Source organism: Salvia miltiorrhiza, chromosome 2, assembly GCF_028751815.1.
Source record: "Salvia miltiorrhiza cultivar Shanhuang (shh) chromosome 2, IMPLAD_Smil_shh, whole genome shotgun sequence".
NCBI lineage: Eukaryota > Viridiplantae > Streptophyta > Magnoliopsida > Lamiales > Lamiaceae > Salvia > Salvia miltiorrhiza.
Genome location: NC_080388.1, coordinates 13964829 through 13977759, shown reverse-complemented (window position 1 = coordinate 13977759; position 12931 = coordinate 13964829). Strand labels below are relative to the sequence as shown.

General features: G+C 40.5%; 1 non-coding gene across 1 annotated transcript; it reads right to left on the bottom strand.

Annotated features, from left to right (window-relative positions):
- Positions 1-4086: 4086 nt before the first annotated feature.
- Positions 4087-4193, bottom strand: LOC131013699 (small nucleolar RNA R71). The gene has a single exon (XR_009097787.1). It is a non-coding gene; the product is annotated as a small nucleolar RNA R71 (small nucleolar RNA).
- Between the last annotated feature and the right edge of the window lie 8738 nt (positions 4194-12931).

Below are 12931 nucleotides of genomic sequence, written 5' to 3'. Positions count from 1 at the left end.
CATACCAAACATTGAAACATTTATGGCAAGACAACAATTGAAATAATTTTTAGTTCAAAGATTTTGCAATGAAATAACTGTTCAAACATAACATTAAACTCATTTGATATATATGAAAGTAACCCACCTGATAGCAAAGCTTTGCTGCAGATTAGTGACTCCTTGACGAGCTCTTATTCTTGCGCTCGACCTTTAATCCGAGAAAATAACGTAAGACTTTAAATCGAGGGAAAATTCTCAATTAAATGAGAATGCGTAATTAAACTATGCATGAATCTCGTATGCATGAATTATTATTCTGAGATAATAATCAGGGAATTTCTATTGTTAATCCAGGTTATCGGATTTAAACAAAAGCTAAGTCTCGTCTCATGAAGCCGGATAATTAACAAAAATTAATCCGTTCTCTTCGGGGTGTTCTAATCCGTCAATTAAATAAACCCCGCTCCTCGTAGTCAATAGAAAATAAATAAATACTTCAGCTTATTCGCTTTATAACCTCATTAATTAATCGGGCTTAATAAATAGGAACAAGTAATGTTATAAGATTAAATAATTAAAAGCTCAACATAAGGTAGCCTAATAATTAATTAAGTAGAAGTGGGCTTGAATAATTAACATGAGAGGCCCAATTGAAATAATTCATTGGCTCAATTAATTAAGTAAATCTTGGCCCAATAATTAAATAATTTGATTTGCTGGGCTCAATTAAATAAATCAAACGAGGCCCAACGAAGATAATATAACAGCCCAATAAAATAGATGGGCTTCAATTTAAATAAATTCGGCCCAATGAAATAATGTAATAGAGGTCCATCTGAGTAAAATAATCAAGGCCCAACTTTCGACCCAAATACTAAAATAATAAAGCCCAAAGAAATAAAATAAAGGCCCAACAGAAACTAAAATAAATTGTCCAGCATTTAAAATTTGGCCCACTGATTTTAATGCAAAATTCGGTCCATACAAATTAAATAAAAACCCACCAGATTTTAAAAAAAATGGGCCAATAACATTTTAGTAATTAAAAATCGGCCCATTCCTTCTTTTTCCTTTAAAATTTTCGATACAGCAAGCCCAATTAAAAACAAAGCCCTAATCCTATAACACACATAACACACAAATACACACACAAGCCTCATTCTCTCTCTTTCTCTCGGCTCTCTCCCGGCTCTCTCTCTCTGCTCTCAAAATCGGCTGACACTCCCCTTCTCTCTCAAACCACGCTGAAACAGAACTCACTCTCCTCTCTCTCACGCAAAGCCGGCCGCTCGGTCTCTTCTCCTCTCACCGAGATTCCGTTCGGCCAACGCCTGCTCCGGCCGGCGTCATCTGCCGACACGCCTGGAAGCTCTGTCGCTGGACGTCGCCGCTGCTGAGGTAACGCCGCCGTCCCCCAAGCCGATCTCTCTCTCGTTCAAGCTCTGGTCGGTTGGGCCGGCCGTTCAGTCGTCATCTGCTCCGGTCAGATTTGACCGGTGACGCGTTAAACCCCGGCATCCCACCGCGAAGAGCGGCGCCCGAGTCCTAGCTCCCTCTCACCCAGCGGCTGCGCCGCCGCCTCCGGCGTACTCGCAGCAGATCCGCCTCCTCCCTCGGATCTCCTCCGGCCGTGGCCGAACAGCAGTTGATCGGCCCGCCATCTCTCCCTCCGCCGACCAGCTTCTCGTCCAGCCGCCATCCACCCACTGCTATCTCTGGATCGACAGCAGTAGGAGCACCAGACCACCGTCGTCGTTGATTCCCCGAGCCCCGACGCCGCTGCCGCTGGAATCTTCGGCTTCGCCGTGCCGCTGCTTCGATCCGCCACCGCCGTGGAACCGGCGAGCGGTGACGCTGCTGCTGTGCAATTTCCAGCGAAGGGTGTCGCCTTCGTTGTTCTCCGGTGTTAATGGGTTCAAGTTGCGCCACGCCGCCGCTGCTGCTGACAAACATGGTTTTCGTACCTCAATTCCACATGTTTTGTTGTCATTTCCCTTCATGTTTTGCTTGTGAATGCTTGTTTGTGCCCGAATATTTAGTTTTATAAAGATTTGATATCTTGGTGTAGTTTTGGAGCAATTTCAGGAAACCTCAATGATTAATTGGAGGATTTTGAAGATATGAGATTGAAGTACGTCTCGAGAGGAATCCGTGAGCGCAAACGGCGACCAAATCCGAGTTCGGACGAGGGAGAACGGAGCAAAACGAGCGGACTGCGCAATACGCCCAGTACCCCGCGGTCACCACCCGCGGCCGCGGGGTGGGACCGCGGGTCAGCTGTTCCCAATTCCAGGGGTGTACCGCGGTCACCACCCGCGGCCGCGGGGCGGGACCGCGGGTTCCCTGAGTTTTGCCCACGTTTGAGCACCACGGGCGCGGGCCATGACCGCGGGAAAAGAGCGGAGTCGCGTTTTTCAGCCCTTAAACCCCTTTCTCCCCCTTTTCCTCACACTATTCATCATCCCCAACCTCATACTCACCCATATTCATCATCCCCAACATTCCTACCTCCATATCCAAGCCCTCATCCCCAACATTCATACTCATTCCTACCCATTTGAAGAAGGATTGAAGATGAGAGAAGATTGAAGCAAGCTTCTCAATAGGATTTGTTCATTCTTTCTCTCTTTTTCATTTATGTTTCTCTTTTCATTGGGTATGTTATTGTTGAACATGATAGGCTAAATTTCTCTTTGATTTGGGGATTAGGCTAGATGATTATTGTAATGGATTGATTATTTATGCTCAATATAAATCTTGTTTGTTCCTTTGCACATTATCTTTTCAAACCCTTGATTTATTTCTTGTATGGTTTGTTGGCCACATTCTATGCTTTTCTAATTTGCAATTTGAATCGGGAGAGAATAATTGCAATAGATAAGGTGTTTGAAACATATCAATTCGATAACCGGGAGGTTGAGAGTTGGGTGAGAGTATATCGATCTTTGTGTGCTTTTGGGAGTTATAGGTTAGAAGTTGACCGGGGACGGCAACTATGACCCGTAATCTACCGTTCTAGTCGTCCGGGAGGGGGCTAGAACTAGTTGGGAGATCACTCTAGATAATTAGGTTCGTCAAGATTAGTATTGAGCTATAATTGAAGTCCTTTGCTTAACCATCGATGCCTAGTCCCTAAATCGCCTTAATCATCTTATTTATCCACTTTGCTTATTTGATTTTTATTTGTCTTTGCACTTGTTAAGTATTTAGTTAGATAATCAAACCAATCACTCCATTGTTTAGTCTAAATAGCTCTAGCATAATGAATTAGGATAATCACTAGATTGAACTACTAATCCTTGTGGGATACGACCTTGCTTCCATATATTACAACTACCCGTATACTTGCGGCGTGGTGAAAATATTAGCGAACAAGTTTTTGGCGCCGTTGCCGGGGATTAGTTTAGTTTCTTTGCTTGTGATATTTTGCTTCATTGTGCTTAACTACTTTAGACATTTTACTTGCTTTAATTTTTGTTTTCTATTTTAAGATTGTGATTTGACTCTTTGTTCTTGTTGGTTGATAGGTAGTGTATGAATACAAGGTCTAAAGGTGCACCTCTTATACCTATAGACCTTGAGGTTGAAGCTTTTTGCCGACACAACAAAGCAAGAACAAGAAGAGATAGAGAGTTGGAGGAAGCTATGGCGGAAAATTTCGATTTAATCCGTCAACTCCAAAGGCAATTGGAGGACATGCAAGGGCAAATCAATGAGCAAGAGGCTCAAAGGAATGCACCACCACCACCACCTATTAGCAATATGTTCCAACCCGTGGTCCAACAAGTGGGAGTGCATGCCCCGAGAATCAATGCCAATAATTTTGAGCTCAAGCCGGCCCTCATCAACATGGTGCAACAAAATCAATTCGCCGGTCTTTCTCAAGATGACCCGAATGGACATCTCGGCAATTTCTTGGAGATATGCGATACTATCAAGATAAATGGAGTTCCGGAGGATGCCATTCGACTCCGACTCTTTCCCTTCTCACTAAGGGGCATGGCCAAGACATGGTATCAATCTTTAGAGATTGGTTCCATCACTACATGGGAGAAAATGGCTCAAAGGTTCCTTATCAAGTTCTTCCCTCCAAGTAAGACAATGAAGATGAAGAAGGACATTGTCCAATTTCATCAATTCGATGGAGAGACCTTCTATGAAGCTTGGGAGAGATTCAAAGAGATGATAAGGAAGTGTCCCAACCATGGTTTGGATCAAAACACCATTATTTGCTCATTCTATACCGGGTGTAGTGGTGAGATGCAAAGAGACATGAATGCATCGGCCAATGGAGCATTGTTGGAGAAGAGCCACGAGGAGGCCACCCACATCATAGAGAACTTGGCCGCCAATAGCTACCAATTTCCGGGGGAGAGGACTATTTTGAAGAAGGTGGCGGCTACAACAAGCTCGGATCCGATAGCTCTTTTGACAGCTCAATTGACCGCCATGAATAACAAGATTGATGCTATGTCAATATCAAGGGTAGAGCCCGTGGTTGAAGAACAAACTAGCTTCGAGGATGTGAACTACATCAACAACAACAACAACCGAGGCCAAGGGAATTTCCGGCCTTCACATCAAGGTGGTTATCAAGGCCAAGGGCAAGGGCAATACAATCAAGGATTTCAAACAAATCGCCACCCAAATCTTGCCTATGGTAATCCCAATAACTTCTTGCAACCACCGCCCGGATTTGCGGTGAGTGATGGCATGATCAAGGAAGAGAAGAAGCTCAACCTTGAAGAGATCTTAATGAAATTCATGACGGCCACTCAAGCCCACATGACAAGAACCGACGAAAGGTTAGAGGCTCAAGCAACCCAATTGAAAATGCTTGAAATGAAAGTGGGACAAATTGCTGAATCCTTAAGCAACCAACATCAAAAGGGGCAATTTCCGAGTAACACCGTTGTGAATCCAAAAGAACATTGCAAGGCTATCACTATAAGAAGTGGGAAGATACTTGAAGAGTCCAAGATACCTCCGGAAGTCAAGAACAATGATGAGAACATTTCCTCAAAAATGCAAGGCGATAAGGAGAAGGAGAAAGATGTGTACAAGGCACCACCACCTTATTGCCCACCAATTCCATTCCCTCAAAGACTTCAAAAGAAAAATGTGGAGAGTGAGTTCTCTAAATTCCTTGAGATCTTTCGGAAGGTACACATCAACATCCCCCTTGTTGAAGCATTGCAACAAATGCCCAAGTATGCAAAATTTCTCAAGGAAGTTCTATCCAAGAAGAAGAAATTAGAAGAATTTGAGACGGTCAACCTCACCGAAGAATGTTGTGCCATTCTTCAAAAGAAGCTACCCATCAAGATCAAGGATCCCGGGAGCTTTACTATCCCATGTGATGTTGGAAATGGTCGTTTTGGAAAGGCCTTGTGTGATTTGGGAGCAAGCATAAATTTGATGCCTCTCTCCATCTTCAACAAGCTTGAAATAGGAACCATTAAGCCAACCACGATTGCTTTGCAAATGGCGGACCGTTCCGTTTCATATCCAAAAGGGATAGTGGAGGATGTCTTGGTGAGGGTTGACAAATTCATTTTTCCGGTGGATTTTGTGGTGTTGGATATGGTTGAGGACAAGGATGTACCTTTGATCCTTGGACGTCCATTCTTGGCGACGGGGAGGGCCCTAATTGATGTTGCAAAGGGCAAGCTCACATTGAGAGTGAATGATGAGAGTGTTACATTCTCAATCCACAAAGCTCCCAAGCACAAAGATGGGGAAGAAAGAATGAGAGTGGAGGAATGCAAATTGATGCAAGTGATTGAACCTTGCATCAACATGAAAAAAAAATTGAAGGGAGAAAGGAAAGAGGAGGAAGCCCAAGGCTTGGAGTTGAAGCTTCTCCCCACACACTTGAAGTATGCATTCTTTGGTGAGAATGAGATACATCCAATGGGGCAAGACCGTGTACTCCAACTCAAAGAGTTAGATGAGTATCACGCATTTGAGAAGTCAAGCCTCTACAAGGAGAGGATAACAAGTGCTAATGATGAGATGATGCAAAAACGGGAGTTTGCACCCGATGATGAAGTCCTTCTCCTCACCTTCCGTCAATCACTACCTCCGGAAAAGCCAAGATCAAAATGGACGGGTCCTTTCAAAATCAACAAGGTTTTCAACAATGGAGCAATTGAATTGAGAAAGAAGGATGAAAGAACCTTTGTGGTTGAGAAGGAAAGAATCAAGGCATTTTTGCCCTTGAAACCAAAAGTTGAAGTGTTCGTTGGAACCACCCCCGAGCCATAACACCATCATGGAGACGTCTAGCTCATGACGTTAAACTAAGCGCTAGTTGGGAGGCACCCCAACAAGGTACCCTTTAATTTTTGTATGGTTTATTTTTTTTTATATGTTAGTTTTTTTTGTGAGTCCGAGACAACTTCTCCTTCTCTTTTCTTCCAAACTCATTTTCACTTTGTGTGAAATAAGTTTAGGGGGAGGGGAGAGATGGATTAGTTGTCTCATCTATCTTAAGCTTTACTTGTTTTTGTTTGTTTTAGTATTGTTGTCTTGTTTTTGTTATTGTTGAATAAATGAAAGCTTGAGAGTTAGTTGGGTTGATATTTTTGTTTTTGTTTTGCTTGGGATAATTGTATCAAACTTTGTGATGTTGATTGAATGTCATTGGGCTTATGATATGAATCGTTTCTTGGAAAAATTGTGTGTATCACTTGTGGATTATGCATGAAAAGTTTGAACTTGTGACAAGTGAGTTAAATGTTTTGCCTCCAAGAACTTGAAAACGAGCTTGTAAGAATTGAGCCTTTGATTGTCATACATTTACAATCTCATTTTGTTCTTGAGTGTAAATCATTTGAGCATGTGTGTTGATCTCTAGAACTTGCCATGAGTCCTTTCTTGAAAATAAAAGTAGATGTGTTGTTAATATTGAAGTGATTTAAGGCCATCTTTGTTAGCCACTTAACTCAAATTGTGTCCAAATTCTCATTTGATCCTAGTTTACCCCTTTCGTGCCTTGTAGCCTTTCTTTTAATGAACCAATGATAAAGGGGTAGAACTTAGAATGTTAGTGGTTGCTTTGATGAAAATGGTTGGAAAATGATTGAAATTGCTTGTCAAACTTCGATTGAGTGAAAATCACTAGTCTCCTATAAGCTCAAAAAGAAAAAGAAAGAAAAATGAAGAGACATGTGAATAAAATAGTACAAAGGGGAGTGATTTGCCTTTTGAATCATGGTCTTGATAAGTATTCATAGGGTGAAAAGGAAGAAAAGTGGGGATATTGGTTGATTGATTAGAAAAGAATAATGGTGAATATGACATATTCAATTTGGGAATTGTATGGGATATGAGTCACTTTGCCTATAAACACCTCACCTCACCAAAGAGCTCTCATTGCAACCTAAATAGAAGCCCTTTTTGATCTTTATTTGTAACACATTGAAGTATAGAGAGTTAGGATAAATGGCAAGCTTATGGTAGATTGCATACTTGTTTCAATTTGAGTGCAAACACGTCCATTCTAAACACTTGAGAGTTGAGTGCGTCATTGAAACATCCACTTTGTTAGGATTCAAGCTTGGAGGTTATAATATTGAACTCATTATCACTTGTGACTTCTTGGAATGCATTTCTACTTGTGATGCACTTTTGAAAGATTTTTTGTAAAATTTGAAGCCCTTGAAATGACACCAATTCATGCTCACATGTTTGTTTACTTTTATTTCTCTTCTCTTCGTCGTTTGGGGACAAACAACACTTTAAGTTTGGGGGGTTGACAAACATGGTTTTCGTACCTCAATTCCACATGTTTTGTTGTCATTTCCCTTCATGTTTTGCTTGTGAATGCTTGTTTGTGCCCGAATATTTAGTTTTATAAAGATTTGATATCTTGGTGTAGTTTTGGAGCAATTTCAGGAAACCTCAATGATTAATTGGAGGATTTTGAAGATATGAGATTGAAGTACGTCTCGAGAGGAATCCGTGAGCGCAAACGGCGACCAAATCCGAGTCCGGACGAGGGAGAACGGAGCAAAACGAGCGGACTGCGCAATACGCCCAGTACCCCCGCGGTCACCACCCGCGGCCGCGGGGTGGGACCGCGGGTCAGCTGTTCCCAATTCCAGGGGTGTACCGCGGTCACCACCCGCGGCCGCGGGGCGGGACCGCGGGTTCCCTGAGTTTTGCCCACGTTTGAGCACCACGGGCGCGGGCCATGACCGCGGGAAAAGAGTGGAGTCGCGTTTTTCAGCCCTTAAACCCCTTTCTCCCCCTTTTCCTCACACTATTCATCATCCCCAACCTCATACTCACCCATATTCATCATCCCCAACATTCCTACCTCCATATCCAAGCCCTCATCCCCAACATTCATACTCATTCCTACCCATTTGAAGAAGGATTGAAGATGAGAGAAGATTGAAGCAAGCTTCTCAATAGGATTTGTTCATTCTTTCTCTCTTTTTCATTTATGTTTCTCTTTTCATTGGGTATGTTATTGTTGAACATGATAGGCTAAATTTCTCTTTGATTTGGGGATTAGGCTAGATGATTATTGTAATGGATTGATTATTTATGCTCAATATAAATCTTGTTTGTTCCTTTGCACATTATCTTTTCAAACCCTTGATTTATTTCTTGTATGGTTTGTTGGCCACATTCTATGCTTTTCTAATTTGCAATTTGAATCGGGAGAGAATAATTGCAATAGATAAGGTGTTTGAAACATATCAATTCGATAACCGGGAGGTTGAGAGTTGGGTGAGAGTATATCGATCTTTGTGTGCTTTTGGGAGTTATAGGTTAGAAGTTGACCGGGGACGGCAACTATGACCCGTAATCTACCGTTCTAGTCGTCCGGGAGGGGGCTAGAACTAGTTGGGAGATCACTCTAGATAATTAGGTTCGTCAAGATTAGTATTGAGCTATAATTGAAGTCCTTTGCTTAACCATCGATGCCTAGTCCCTAAATCGCCTTAATCATCTTATTTATCCACTTTGCTTATTTGATTTTTATTTGTCTTTGCACTTGTTAAGTATTTAGTTAGATAATCAAACCAATCACTCCATTGTTTAGTCTAAATAGCTCTAGCATAATGAATTAGGATAATCACTAGATTGAACTACTAATCCTTGTGAGATACGACCTTGCTTCCATATATTACAACTACCCGTATACTTGCGGCGTGGTGAAAATATTAGCGAACAGCTGCCGTTCTCGGACTTCGCCGTCGTCTTCCTTGAGCTCGACTAAACAGGGCAGTCGACCCTATTCCTTAAGCTAAGTTTTTGTTCTATCCCCTGCTATTGTATTTCGATTCATGTTGCTACATGATGGGAACTCTATAGATATGAATACAACAGGAAAGTAACTGATGCTATTTCATATAGAGTATGTAACTTTGCTAAGTTTATCAAGCTTATTGCCATCTATCATTTGAATCGGATCATGCTTAATGGTATGAATGCAAACTGGATTGAATATGTGGTACAACAGTAATACCTTGAGAATATTTGTGTTGGTTGACTGTTGTGATATTGATGATTGAGATGAGGAATAACTGAAATATGATCAAGGTGTTATTGCTTTAAAATGCAGGTGAAATTTGAAGAAGATGATGAATCAATATTAATCTTTACCTTAATGTTGGTAGGAGCAATGAAGAAGGATCTTTGTTCTTCTGAAATTGCTAAGTGAAGGATGAAGAATATGGTGTTCTTGGATGGAGTCAACTAAGTGTATTTGGTTTACGTGAGTTGATGTAGGCTAAGTGGAAGAATTATTGTGGTAATGGTGGTAATGGAAAACAAAGCATAGTGGTGTAGAAAAGTGGTGAAAGTGGTGGGAAACAAAATTAATGGAAAGAAAAAGAGAAGAAAAAGAAAGGAAAAAAAAAATGTAGAGGAGAATTATTGATGTATTTTCTCTGTCTCGGTGATTCTGTAACTGTAAAGTTGATCGCGTGCTCATATTTGCTTGTACTGTTTATTTAAATAAATCCCGATTTCGACATGTGATATCTCGCTAAAATCGATAAGTTATAAAATGAATCTTAATTAAATTCGTAGATTTAATTCATTCGTCGTTCTGATATCTAAATTAAATCCGCAGATTTAATTAACTTCTTGAGTCGGAAATAATTCACGACCTGAGTAAAAATAAAATCAAATTCCATCTCGCTTAAATAAATAACGTGACTTTGCTAAGTCAGTTATAACTCTGAAATAATATCATTGACTGCTTTAACAATATAAATTCAGGATCATCAGCTGAATTCATATCAGGATAATAACTGGTTTCATTCACTGATGAATAATAATAAACACGCATTACTGGATTTAAAATATATAAAAGAGCGGGTCACTACAGAGAGAGTGGCAAAATGTTACGGGAGAAAGAAGATAGAAAAGGGTGGTGTTGGGCTAGGTTTGTGTTGGGCCGATTTTTAAATGGAATTTGGGCCTCTTCATTTATTTTAATTGGGCCTTTATCTTTTAAAAGATTGGGCTTGTGTTTAAATGGTATTGGGCTTTGAGTAATGGGCCGATTTTATTAAATGCTTGGGCTTGGTTTAATTTTAAGATATGGGCTTTTCTTTTATTTATCTATTTGGGCCTCACCTTTTAATTGTTGTGGGCCAAAGACTTTTAAGTTCGGGCTTGATTTTAATTACTTGGGCTTTCACAGTTAAATTCGAATTGGGCCAGTCTTTTATTTAATTGGCCCTTCTCATTAATTCTATTGGGCTCGATTTAATTAAGGAGTTGGGCTGATGCATATTTTATGATGGGCTATTATTCTAGTCCCATTTATATTTCGTTGGGCCAGTTTAATTCATCATTTTGGCCGATTAAATTGCCTTTTTGGGCTAAGATTAATTCTTTTCAGTCCACATTAATTATTATTTGGACCCCTATTTTAATTGTTTTGGGTCGAAGACTTTTTAAGATGGGCTTTAATTCTTTTAAAGCTTGAGCTGAAGTTACTCCTTTGAGCTAAGCCTAGCAGTATCAATTTTTGATGGAGCCCAATTATTTATCAGTAATGAGCCGCCCAGTTTATTAATTAATGTTTTTGGACTTCCGACTTTAAAGCAAGCCATTATTGTTTATTTCATTTAAGCCACTAGTTTATTTAATTAATTGGCTACTCTCTTTTGAGCCTATTAATTATTTGAGGTTACGCTAGTAATGATGCTTCTATCGAAAAGCCCGATAATTTCTACAAGGTCACACCTCGTTTAAAGCCGAGTTAGTCCTTTTTCAATCAAGTACAAATGCGAGGTTTATTTCACGACTAGAATATTCCGATGAGGAAGGAAGAATCACAGTTTTATTCGACCGCGCTAGACGAGAATTAGCTAAATCTATTAACGAGGATTAATAGTAGAATTCCCGATTATCGCTCAGAGTATTAGTTCATGCATACCAGATTCATGCATAGTTAAATTACGCTTTCTCATTAATTAAGAATTTTCCTCGAGACAATGTCTTATTTTATATTCTCGTGATTAAGGTCAAACGCGAGAGTAAGAACTACACAAGGAGTTAGAGTACCTTAGCAAAACTTTGCTATCAGGTGGGCAATTTCTTACGCGTAAATAAAATGCTATGCATGTGTTATGCTTTATAATGCAAATTGGATCTTCAAGTATGGTATGCTTTATTATGCTTTACGCTAAATGATTTACGCTTGATTACGCTTATTTACGCTTGAATGCTTTACGCTGATAAGTTTATGCCTGTGATTGATGCTTGCGTCTGTTGGGGGAGGCCTCCCTCAACAGTACGATGCCGTGTCCGTTGAGGAGGGCCTTCCTCACGGCGCGATGCCCGTGTCCGCTGAGAGAGGCCTCTCTCGCGGCGCGATGCCAGTATGCCAGTATGTCAGTGTTACAGCGTCTATTGGGGGAGGCCTCCCTCAATAGTACGATGCCGTGACCGCTGAGGGAGGCTCCCTCTCACGGCGCGATGCCCGTGTTCGTTGGGGAAGGCCTTCTCCACGACACGATGTTTGTTAATGAAGATTGATGATGAAGAATGCCCGTATGCTATTTATGAATTTGGAAATGTTTAATGAGCAAATGATATGAAAGAAACTCATGCCTCTTATGCGATATTTGTGAAATTGTTAATGATGTTATGTTATATGCTTGGCAACTGCCCACTAAGTACTCTTGTACTTAGCCCTTCGATGTTTATGTTTGTGCAGGTTGAGCTGTGATGGGCGATGAAGTGTTGTTGCTGAGTGGAGTTTTTGTCGAACTTAAAGTAGGCTCAGAAAGGATACATGTCTTCATACATGTATCTCAGTTATGCATTCCGCTGTAAAACACTGATTATTTCAGTTACACCTTCCGTTGCAAACTCTGATAATGTTTTAGCCAAGCCCCTAACGATGCCTTTTTCCTTTTTAAGGAATATAACGCGTATACAAGTTATTTGAGTACCCTTTTTATGTGAACTATGCCTTTTTCCTTTTTAAGGAATATTTCACGCGTATTCAAGCGTAAATCATTTAGCGTAAAGCATAATAAAGCATACCATACTTGAAGATCCAATTTGCATTATAAAGCATAACACATGCATAGCATTTTATTTACGCGTAAGAAATTGCCCACCTGATAGCAAAGTTTTGCTAAGGTACTCTAACTCCTTGTGTAGTTCTTACTCTCGCGTTTGACCTTAATCACGAGAATATAAAATAAGACATTGTCTCGAGGAAAATTCTTAATTAATGAGAAAGCGTAATTTAACTATGCATGAATCTGGTATGCATGAACTAATACTCTGAGCGATAATCGGGAATTCTACTATTAATCCTCGTTAATAGATTTAGCTAATTCTCGTCTAGCGCGGTCGAATAAAACTGTGATTCTTCCTTCCTCATCGGAATATTCTAGTCGTGAAATAAACCTCGCATTTGTACTTGATTGAAAAAGGACTAACTCGGCTTTAAACGAGGTGT